Source organism: Glandiceps talaboti, chromosome 17 (genome assembly GCF_964340395.1).
Source record: "Glandiceps talaboti chromosome 17, keGlaTala1.1, whole genome shotgun sequence".
In the NCBI taxonomy this organism is placed as follows: domain Eukaryota; kingdom Metazoa; phylum Hemichordata; class Enteropneusta; family Spengelidae; genus Glandiceps; species Glandiceps talaboti.
In genome coordinates, this window is record NC_135565.1 from 13,812,803 (window position 1) to 13,823,770 (window position 10,968).

General features: G+C 38.1%; 1 protein-coding gene across 1 annotated transcript in view; it reads left to right on the top strand.

Annotated features, from left to right (window-relative positions):
* Window positions 1-280: 280 nt before the first annotated feature.
* The window catches only part of LOC144448565 (DNA damage-regulated autophagy modulator protein 2-like), a 46,769-nt gene continuing 36,081 nt past the window's right edge, over window positions 281-10,968 (top strand). The window contains exon 1 of the mRNA XM_078138842.1: window positions 281-319. The gene's annotated coding sequence lies outside the window, so the exon portion shown is untranslated. The remainder of the gene's footprint in view (window positions 320-10,968) is intronic.

Sequence of the window (10,968 nt, forward strand, 5' to 3'; positions counted from 1 at the left end):
TACTGTTAGTCTAGATCTAGCCAGAGCGGGCCACAATATGGGCAAAATGCTGTTGATATATACGTCACTTTAGGCACAAACTAAAGCCGATGGCTTTGGTACAATCGCATTAACTGTTCGTATTAAATGCAGGAAATACTAAACACACATCATTATAAAAAGTTGACGTTTTCATTATATGATCTATCCTAAATTGTATCTATTTAATACACTGTCGAAGTAACTGAACGGTGGGAGTATTTTTTTATAAATGATTTTCTCACATTCACAGATCCGTAGATTGCCTTTCAGACAATGTTACAATACAGCTACAACCATGGTAAGTACTAAAATTTCAACTAAATTACAAAAGGTGCAACAAAAGAAGAAAATGTTTCTAAATTTAAAAATTGAGTGCTACATTTTCAAAAGATGAAATTAACCGAACTAGTCATAGAAAGTACACTTGGAGGTCAGCGTAGACAGATACGTCATTGTCACGCAATATATTCACTGTCAATTCTCGTTTCCTGAAATAGCATTTTACTCCGTCGACGGTTCATGAAGATAAGGAATATTTAATTTCTCGGTCGATACCACGACTTCCTCTCCATGCACTAAACATACATTAGGTGCATGTGAGAATAAGTCGATGTCGATTTTCTGGTATGTTCTTTTTTGATCATTTCACGTGAAGTAATATGCTAATGCAGGTACCGAGAATTTACATCGCAAATTACAATAGCCTAGAATCAAGTACTGGCTGTGTAATTATGACGAAAGTACGATTACAAGGGTTTGTGGTTTTCAGGTTTTCATATTTTCAGGTACAGACACAATACCGTTTATACGATATGTGAATGTCAAACAATATAAGACTTTATGCTAATTATAAGACATTTTTGTTCATAATAAATACTGATTGTTTAGAATTGCAGGAAATTATCATCTTTAGGGTCGTTGTATTGCTATAATACTGACACGGTGTCTGTTAGACAAATGATGCCAATAGTGTAGTAGAGATAGACAAGTGTTGGCAACAAGATATCTAATATTCTTACATGTGTTTATGATAGTCACTTTTCGTTGGACGTGAATTAGAGTCACTTTTCGTTGGACGTAGATTAAAACATCTTGGGACGAGCTGTGGCTCAGAATGACCCAAATATCAAATTTTTTCGGTCGTCTTTAAAAAGGCTGGTTTGAAGGTGATCACAACGAATGTACAGTTTAAGTTCGAGGTAAAGATGAATCACTATGGCAACGCTGAGTAATGATATATGCCTCCATAGATTCATTTATTTACAATGGTTGGTGATGACCAGTGATGGGTCAGTTAAACCTCCTACTGGACCACACAGTTTTTACCGCTTCTTTGTTGCAAGTAGTCTACCATATCGGAGTGGTTATTTCTCAGTGCTAAATCAAGAGGGGTTTCATGATTATTGTCAGGTTGGTTGACCTTTGACCCGACTTTTATCAAGATGTGTGATACACTGACGTGTCCCTTTTCAGCTGCATAATGGAGTGGAATACGTCCATATACATTCACGCGAGCGAAAGTTGCTCCTCTTTCAAGAAGATATTGCACAACATCTGCATGTCCGTTATCAGAAGAGACATGAAGTGCAGTGGATTTGTAGCGATTCTCTGCATCTATCACAGCACCTTTCATCAGTAGCAGCTCCACCACTGGAAGCCTACCGTTGGCAGCAGCACGGTGAAGTGGCCTGTCTGTATCAGATGCATTGATTAAGGCACCCTTGTGGATGAGCAATTCTACAACAGCTAGATGGCCTTCTTCTGCAGCAACATGGATTGGTCGATGATGCCAATTATCAACCTCAGAGGTTCTGTTGACATCAGCACCATTTTGAATCAGACATTCTACCATCAGCGTGTTGCCATTTGATGAAGCCAAGTGCAGTGGTGTGATTATTCCTTCTTCAGATGGGTTCACTTCTGCACCATTTTTGATTAGTAACTCTACAACCGGTATGTGACCACCAGAAACAGCCGCATGGATAGGTGTAATCTTACACCCTTGGTCATCTTCCTCTCCAATTGCATTCACACATGCACCATTACGGACTAAGTAATCACATGTTTGGAGATGACCATTGGCAGCAGACATCAGTAATGGTGTATCTTTGAATTTATTCTCTGCGTCAACAGCAGCTCCCCTGTCTACCAATAACTTCACAATGTGCAAGTTTCCTCTCTCTGCAGCAAAGTGTAAAGGTGCCCAGTCTTCTTTATCTTTGGCTTCTACATCACCACCAGCACGTAGTAGCATTCTGGCAACATCCAGGTGCCCCTTGTCTGCAGCAAGATGCAAAGCTGTGGCGTAGTAACTGTTGCTGGCATTCACCATGGCTTCATTCTTAAGCAAGACTTCAACTACTAGAGAGTGGCCTTTCTCTGAAGCATAGTGAAGTGGTGTACGGTTATACTGATTCATTGCATTCACACCAGCACCCTCCTCTAAGAGTAGCTGAGCGACTGCAGAATGGCCTTGATCTGATGCATGGTGTAATGGTGTTGCATCATAACTGTCAGTGGCATCAATCATGGCACCTTCTGTGATAAGTATTTCTGCAACCAGTGTGTGCCCCTTACCAGATGCATAATGCAGCGGTGTGTTCCGTTTGTCAGTGGTTGCATTGACTAGTGCACCACCACGGAGAAGAACCTCAACAGTATCGAGTTTACCAGTTGAGCAAGCCATCAGCAATGGTGTTGCACGGTGTTCACCTGCTGAATCAACTACTGCCCCTCGTTTGATTAGTACTCGAACTGCACCAGTGTGGCCATGAATTGATGCTAGGTGAAGTGGCGTTGATTCATCCTTGTTTCGGACATTCGGAACGGCACCATTTTGTAACAGCATGTCGGTGACTGATGCATGACCGTTGCCTGCTGCAAAGTGTACTGGTGTGTTACCGAACTCCCCAATAATATTGACATCACAACCTCTCCGTAATAGAAACTCAGCTACTCCTAAATGTCCTTTCTCTGCTGCTAAGTGAATAGGAGTGTTTCCATTCTGGTTGACCCTATTTATCTGCGCACCACGTTGTAAGAGAAGCTGCACTATTTTCAGATGACCGTTGTAGGACGCCCTATGCAGTGGAGTAATTTTATGCTTGTTTCTAGCATCGACCCATGCTCCTTTATGTAACAATAGTTCTGCAATATTTGCACTGCCATAGTATGCTGCTCTGTGAAGGGATGTTTCTAAGTCTTCATTCAAGACGTTCACATCTTGAAATCCCTCCTTGTTGATCAGATAAACAGCAATATGATGATGGCCCCAACTGGAAGCTCGATGAAGTAATGTCTCTCCCCTTGTTGTTCTAGCGTTAATATTCCCACCAAGTTTACTCAGTTTTTTCAAACAGTCTAATTTTCCAGCACTGCAAGCCATGTGGAGTGGAGTATTACCATATTTACTAACACCATTGACGTCATATCCGGATTTGACCAACTTGGCACAAGCTTTCACATCACCTGCTCGTGCTGCTCGATGCAGGGGTGTCAGGTACCGTTCTGATTCAGTGACCTCTTTGATTACACTGACAACATCTTGATGGTTCATCTTATCAGCAATCTCAATTGCTGTGAGTCCGTAGAAATCATTGGCAGTGTCGTTGACGCGTTCATCCTTCAACCGACCGATATCAGCATACACGTACAAAGCTGCAATGAATTGTGGTCTGTTGTAGTAGGCGGCATGTTGCAGTAAGGTGAATCCTTCTCTGGTGATGTATAAATCGGCTATTTTAGCTAACTCCAGGGCTGTGAACTGGTCACCATTTTTGATGGCCTCGTAAAGCCGCAGCTCTACAGCCTGGTTAAAGTTCATTGTTGACTCCGGCCTGCAGGAAAAAAACCAAAAAAAAACATTATGTAAGCATAAAAATATAGGGAACGAATAATGAAATAAAAACAAAAAAAAACAAAAAAAAACAAAATGATATTAAAACATCTAATAAAACAAAGGAAAATTAAATCAAACCAACTGATATTAAAACAATAAGTGAAGTTTAATTAAAAACTAATGAATTAAGTTTAATTAAAAACAAAACAAATAAAATAATATCTGTATTCATATCCATAGATACATATCATTAGATAATATTGAACCAGCTTTCAAGTGATCTCTATCATTGAAAGTAGTCATAATATTGTTTAAGTAAGTCTGATTAGGACATCATAATTCTGATATATGCCTGTCGTTGCTCAGAATTGAGATGATGTGAACAAATAATACTGGGAATACCCTAGGAAAGATTATAACAGAAATCATTTCAGTCAACTGTCAGGTGATTCCACTAGCAGGTCACTAGCATGACATCATTACTCTGATGACGTTTGAGTGATTCGGACAAAAGCTATATAGTCACTTCAAAAATTAGATTCCAGTAAGGTAACCTTACTACTACTACTACTACTACTACTACTACATACCCTAGGAAATGTTTTAGATTGTAATTTTAAGTAATGGAACTAGAGTGTACTTTTTTATTTGTGTCTCTATGAATTCTTCAAATGCCATTAAACTTCCTGGCGCATTGATGCAAGTAGTTAATACAAGAAGCCTTACGATCGGTGTTTGGTTTAGATATTAGTAGCCATGAAATGTGTGCGCGCTATAACAACATAATTATACCAACTACATTGTAAACTATACATGCCAGGCACTACCCTGGGTCATAGGTCGTTCACTGAACACGTCATCCTCTCACGTTGTTGTGAACAAACAATCTTGTTTGTTGAGTAGAGGGTTGTAAGTTTGATTTAGCTGAAGTTTACAAGACATATTCCTTGTAGATATAAGAGTATAGGACCAATAACAAGACTCTTGCTAAACCATAGTCTTTTTTGTTTTGCATAAGTCAATTTCAGGCCGTATCTTATATAATTCAGAAAAATGTACATTCAAAGCGTTAGAGAGAGAGAGAGAGAGAGAGAGAGAGAGAGAGAGAGAGAGAGAGAGAGAGAGAGAGAGAGAGAGAGAGAGAGAGAGAGAGAGAATTTTGTTTTCAGTACGCCACATATACATAGATGTTGCCACCCATGATTGTGATCACCTGATTGGGGTCATGACCCTATTTAACCCACACCGTTACCACATATCCCAGTATGAATACAAATTATGTCGTATCTACAATATGACATTCATGATTTGGAATGAACTGGGTAGAGAAAAGTACCGCGTCATTGTCTACGCATATTGTGCTTTATGTCGAGTGCAATGCTTTAAAACCACTTCTGACTATGGAACGTGCTTGGCATTTCATAAGTCACAAAACAGTTAATCATGGAGACATTTCTATATTCAGTCGTTGTAACTAACTACTGCTTTGTCAAGAACATGAGTACCTGAAACCATCCTACGCACAATAAACTTATCGACAACGATTATAAAACAAACGTCTTATCAAAACTTACTCATATCACAAGAATTTTACGTCATCGATATGCAGTGGGTGTTATGGGGATAGAGAGATTAGGGTTACGTTATGTTAGACACCATTACGGCTGACACTCAGTGGCACCACTTTTAAATATGGCTTCACTGTATGTAAGATTTGGAGCACGGGTATACCCAAGTACTATGCCGTCTATTGGAATATTTTTAAGATCTAGAGAACATTAGAACAATGATTGGTGATATGTCTTCATACACGTACAGCATGGCCAGACTCCTAGCTCTGGAAATATAGGCTACGGGGTTCGACACGTCTTCACGTATATTTCCAGAGCTACCAGACTCCGTGATACGTTGTTTTTTGTTTACTATATTCAGCACAGTTAGTAAATAATAATATCCCCTTCAACACCAAAATAGTGTGATTGGATAACACAGTATAGTCGGAAGACTTATTTCAACTGTGGTCGAAAAGCAAAGTAACCAGATATAAAACAAGATATTAAAATACGAATATCTCGAATATTAAAAGACAAATAATTTCATTCGCCTGGTAAGGGGCCAATAGATTATTCTATCTAATCGCCGACTGGTCTGCAATACTATATCGTTCTCTTTTGTCGAGTTTCGAACGGACACAAGATTGGGCCTAACCTGTTACTGTAATATTAAACGGACATTGGAGGTATTAGCTGAGATAGAATTAGCTGAAAGTCGTCCTAAACGTGGATAAATTCAAAGATTGGTATCAAGCTCTGAGAGGCCACCAAACCTGATCGAGTTATCAACACAAAATTAGACCATAACAATCTTTGTATATATTACAAGCCTTTGCCATGACAATATATTAATTATATGCTATATTGTAGTGAATGTCTAGTGGAGACTCTCATTTTTAGTGTATCGGTCTGTACGTGTTCAAATGCACGTTATTAATTTTATGGTACTGACTGGACCTATAAAACAATCAATACCAAAGCAGCCAACAGCGTCCATTGTTTAAAGGAAATTCGAATGTTTGTAATTTTGACATAGATGTCGTCAACAAGACAACACAAGAACTTTTAAGGTCAGTTCTTGTTGTTCGATAAACGTTCTTGTGTCATATTCTACAAAAAATATTTGTATTTTGGACGGTTTTGGGACGAAAACTGAGAATTAATATCTGTCTGAAAAGTAAACAGTACAATCCGACATGTCTCGTAGTGTGCTGACGCTAAGAAGCAAAATCAGGACAGGACAGGGCTGTTCGTCAGCTTTGAATTTTCTTCAACCAGAAGAAGAGAGCGATCTAGGGGAGTCATGTGAAGAAGGGGGCCATGATACGAATATTAAACGTCAAGAACGCTTACCTGTACGTTTCTGTCGGCATGATTTTGAAATCTAACCGTCTAAACCACTCGTAGCGTGCTCACAAAATGCTAGTTGGCGGTTTAGCTAATAATTTACAAGTTGGCAAATATGTTGGCGGGTCATGGCCGCTGTTTTTTTAATCGTAAAAATCATATAGACGGATATACACAGTTGATTAAAATATACGGTGCGTTCATTTTCACGTAAAAATAAGTTGGCAGTATATTTCAAATATTTTCGGGAAAAATTGATACAAAATTATCAGCACATTAACAGTCCTACCTGTGCGAGTTTTTTCGGCTAGGTTATTAACATCAGACTATTTCTATGACGTCATTTGAGTAGGTTGTAAGTCCACCGTCCTCACGGAACACTATGTAATATGCTATTTTTAGAGCAGAGTAACATGTAAACGCAGTCCTTCCTCATTCACATCTAACAACTGTTACAATGTTAGGAATGTTGGTTGCCATAGCAATCCCTAATCTAATCCACAGGTGTCAACGTTATGATTACGTCATTATCAAGTGCATATACTTGATATTTGCCGTTGTATTTGTAGGGCTTGCCGCAAACGAAGATTTTACATGTTAAAATGCCAAGTCGTTTAATATATTTCCGTCATTTTGATGGTTTGTACTATTAAGCATGGATATAGCCTACTTGAATTTTGTGAGAATTTACACAGCAGCCGGTTACTTCTCACGTTTGGTATCAAAAGAGAAACTTGAAAAAGGGAACGGGAAATAAATAATCCTGAATATTGATGTTAATGATTAACATATATGGAGTCTAAATCAGACGTTACATTTCCATTTTCAATCAACAAAATACCATTTGATAAAAAGATTAATTGAAACTATAATCTTAAACTTCCTGTTTTAAACGTGATGTCCGAATGATTGGCATTACTCTCTGTGCTGTTGATGGCGCAGTCTATATAGTTCAAGTATATCGAGGTCACAGACACTTGTTACCCGAGATATGTATCAAAATGTTTCTATCAGAATACACTAAAATGTCGATGAAATCGATAATATTGACGTGTTTAGCCAACTGTATATGAAAGGTGTAAATTACACTTGTTTCTGTGATTCCGCAAGTGAACTTGCGGTGCATATACATATAATAGGGTCGACACTTTGGTGTTATGGGATGTATACATTTCCATCTGAACTGATTGATGTTTACTCAATACGTCACTGACAAGTATAGATGAGATGAGAATGAAAAGATAAACACGGGGTTTTTTGATACAAATCATATCGTCGTAAACCACATCATAGCCTCTTTTACGGCATCGTACAAAACGCCTCGTTATTTCGCCATGTCGCGGAAGAAATAACAGCTCTGGTGTGCGAGGATGTATAAATCATTTCTACGTTTGATCACATGGAACTGGAACTGGAAAATTGAATTCCGCCTGTTGGAGTTCGGTGTAGTTTTGGAGGGACGACGTTTTGGTGCAGTTTAAACCTAGAAAGCCAAGAAGTAACACACCTATTCTTGCCTTACAAAACCAACGATGCGGTAATGGTACGTTTGTGTTTATACTTGCCATGATTGGACATTCCATTGCTAATTATATGTGGATGATAAATTTAACACATTGATGTCAAATGCGTTTGTTATGATCGATTCTCTTTGTATTGCAATGTGAAACATGTCCAAGTATCATTATATAAACTTTTTTACAGCATGAAGATAAAATAACCTTCCTATTATGTAATTTGCTTTCCTGCAGTGTAAACACGACTTTATAGATTCAAGGTTTTCACTTTACAAGTCCAACATTACTTGAGGATCAAAGTGAAAGTGTGAAAAACAGTAGTCTCAGCACACTGAGTAATAAATAAATAAAGTTGGTCTTGAACAAAAGTTATCGTATCTAGTCCTTATGGCTATACTGATAAGATAGTAGTAATGTGAGAACCTGGGATTGAATTGTAGGTCTTTAAATAGTACAGGGGTGAATGAACTTAGCTTTTATAAAACTGGACGCCTGTTTCAACGCTTAGTCAATTATGGCCTGCATGTCAAACCCGCAGAGACCAATGAATACAAGGCTCATAATCTAAAGGTGTCATTTATGTCAACATTTACCGGCAAGAAAGTGACAGGAGCCGTCAAAACTTCGTAACGACCAAACAATGCAGTCAAGTTTTGAGATCGATCAGTAAGTCGCACAGTAAGTCCATACATGTCAGAACAATGGGATCATTTGACAGAACTGCCATATATTTTACACGGTACAAGACTGGAGTTGCTACGGCTGTTTGGAAATAACAGGCATACACAAGTAGTAATTGTGAAATTTACACTGTTGTTATCTGTGAAATCATTGAGTAGATAATGATTTGACATATATTAGATTTAAAATACTGTATATCATGCCAAATCATACACAGTGAAGCTAAGATCGAATATCGTATTCTTTTGATGTAACAAACGAAACTGAAAAGCATAAACTTAAGATTTTAAAAGTTAGAATTCCTGAGAGTAATTTTTGAGGCAATTTTAACATCATGGGATACCTACTTTGCGAGTAATGTTTACCTGTCAATGGTTTGTCCGAGGGGTCCAACAGAAACAGCACTAGCGTATTATAGTTAACCCAAACAGCTGAGCTGAACACATACAGCAAACACTTCGGTAGTGTACAAATCGTTTACTACTAATTTGTGGCACGTCCGGAATTCTGTCGTCAATTTAATTCTCAAACGATCCGTGTTTTATTAGGACCCCTTAACTGTCTCGTTAAACTACTGACCGACTTCATGTGAAAGAAAGCATTCATTCTATAGTAGGAGGGTAACGTATGACCTTGTAAGTTCGCGTTAATAAACGGATACGTAAAGTTTGGCGTAGGTGATATGACCCAGGCATACGCGTATTAATACTACTAAACATGGATGCCATTAACAGTTTACACATTACTTTCTTGGGGGAGTTTCCTTTGTACACACCGGTATAGAACTACATGGGGGCGAGGAAAACGCTAGCTTTGAACCCGATCGAAGTGCGACCCTTTGTTATATTTGTGTAATTTCTATGATGGAATGTTCGTGATATCATCAGGTAGCAACCCACATGTGTTTCGTGCAAGTGAACACAATTTGAACTTCATGCTAATTTTAGCGAGGTTTCGTAATCTAGGCCAGATGAAACGCATGAAAACACAGTGCATTTACCGCCATTTGTACGTCCGACTGTTCATTTGGACTTTGACCCGGCAGAGTTCAGTTGTCGTATCACTGGTATCAACATACGGTCTGATAATTTTTTTCACCACTTCTTTACCCCAAGTCAACGACTGTTCACATTATAGATGCAATGAAACTTACCTTCAAATTCTCTCAACTTAAGATATCACCATGGATACAAAGGGTTGTTGGAACCAAGGCACGTTGTGGTGTGTGTATAAATCGTGATATATGGTGTTGAGGTGGCAACTTATACAGTGTACAGAGCATTGCGTTGTTATCATGTTTTAATCTACGCATGCGTAAACGAATTTCGTAATCGAATACACGTACTGGCATAACTTCCAGTGAGGATTTGGATCTTTAGGGTTCCGCTGAACAGATTTTGACAGAATCGTGAAGTTGGTCAACAATGACAGCAGTGAAAGTGTTTATATTGTCATTATTTAAAACAATTGTAAGGACATCTGAATTTGGGCTTGGGTCGAATAACATGGATCTACATGCAGTAATGTAGCGGTTTCGCCCCGTCTCTCGATCCTCCGCTAGAACCTTTCTTTGCAAACCCCGTAAGAAAATAAAAAGTAAAACGAGAAATATACACAAAATAAAATATAAAAAGGATTGTAAAATAAAAACAAAGCTACAATTATTGCAGCTACTGACATGGGATCACAGGGGACCCAGGAACCGTGTGACAAACAAAACAAAACAAAACAAATCAATCAATCAATCAATCAATCAATCAATCAATCAATCAATCAATCAATCAATCAATCAATCAATCAATCAATCAATCAATCAATCAATCAATCAATCAATCAATCAATCAATCAATCAATCAATCAATCAATCAATCAATCAATCAATCAATCAATCAATCAATCAATCAATCAATCAATCAATCAATCAACTATAAAATATATGACAAATGAACAAGCAAACGAACGACAAGTATAGGGACAAATGAAATAATTAAATAAACCAGCAAATAAACAG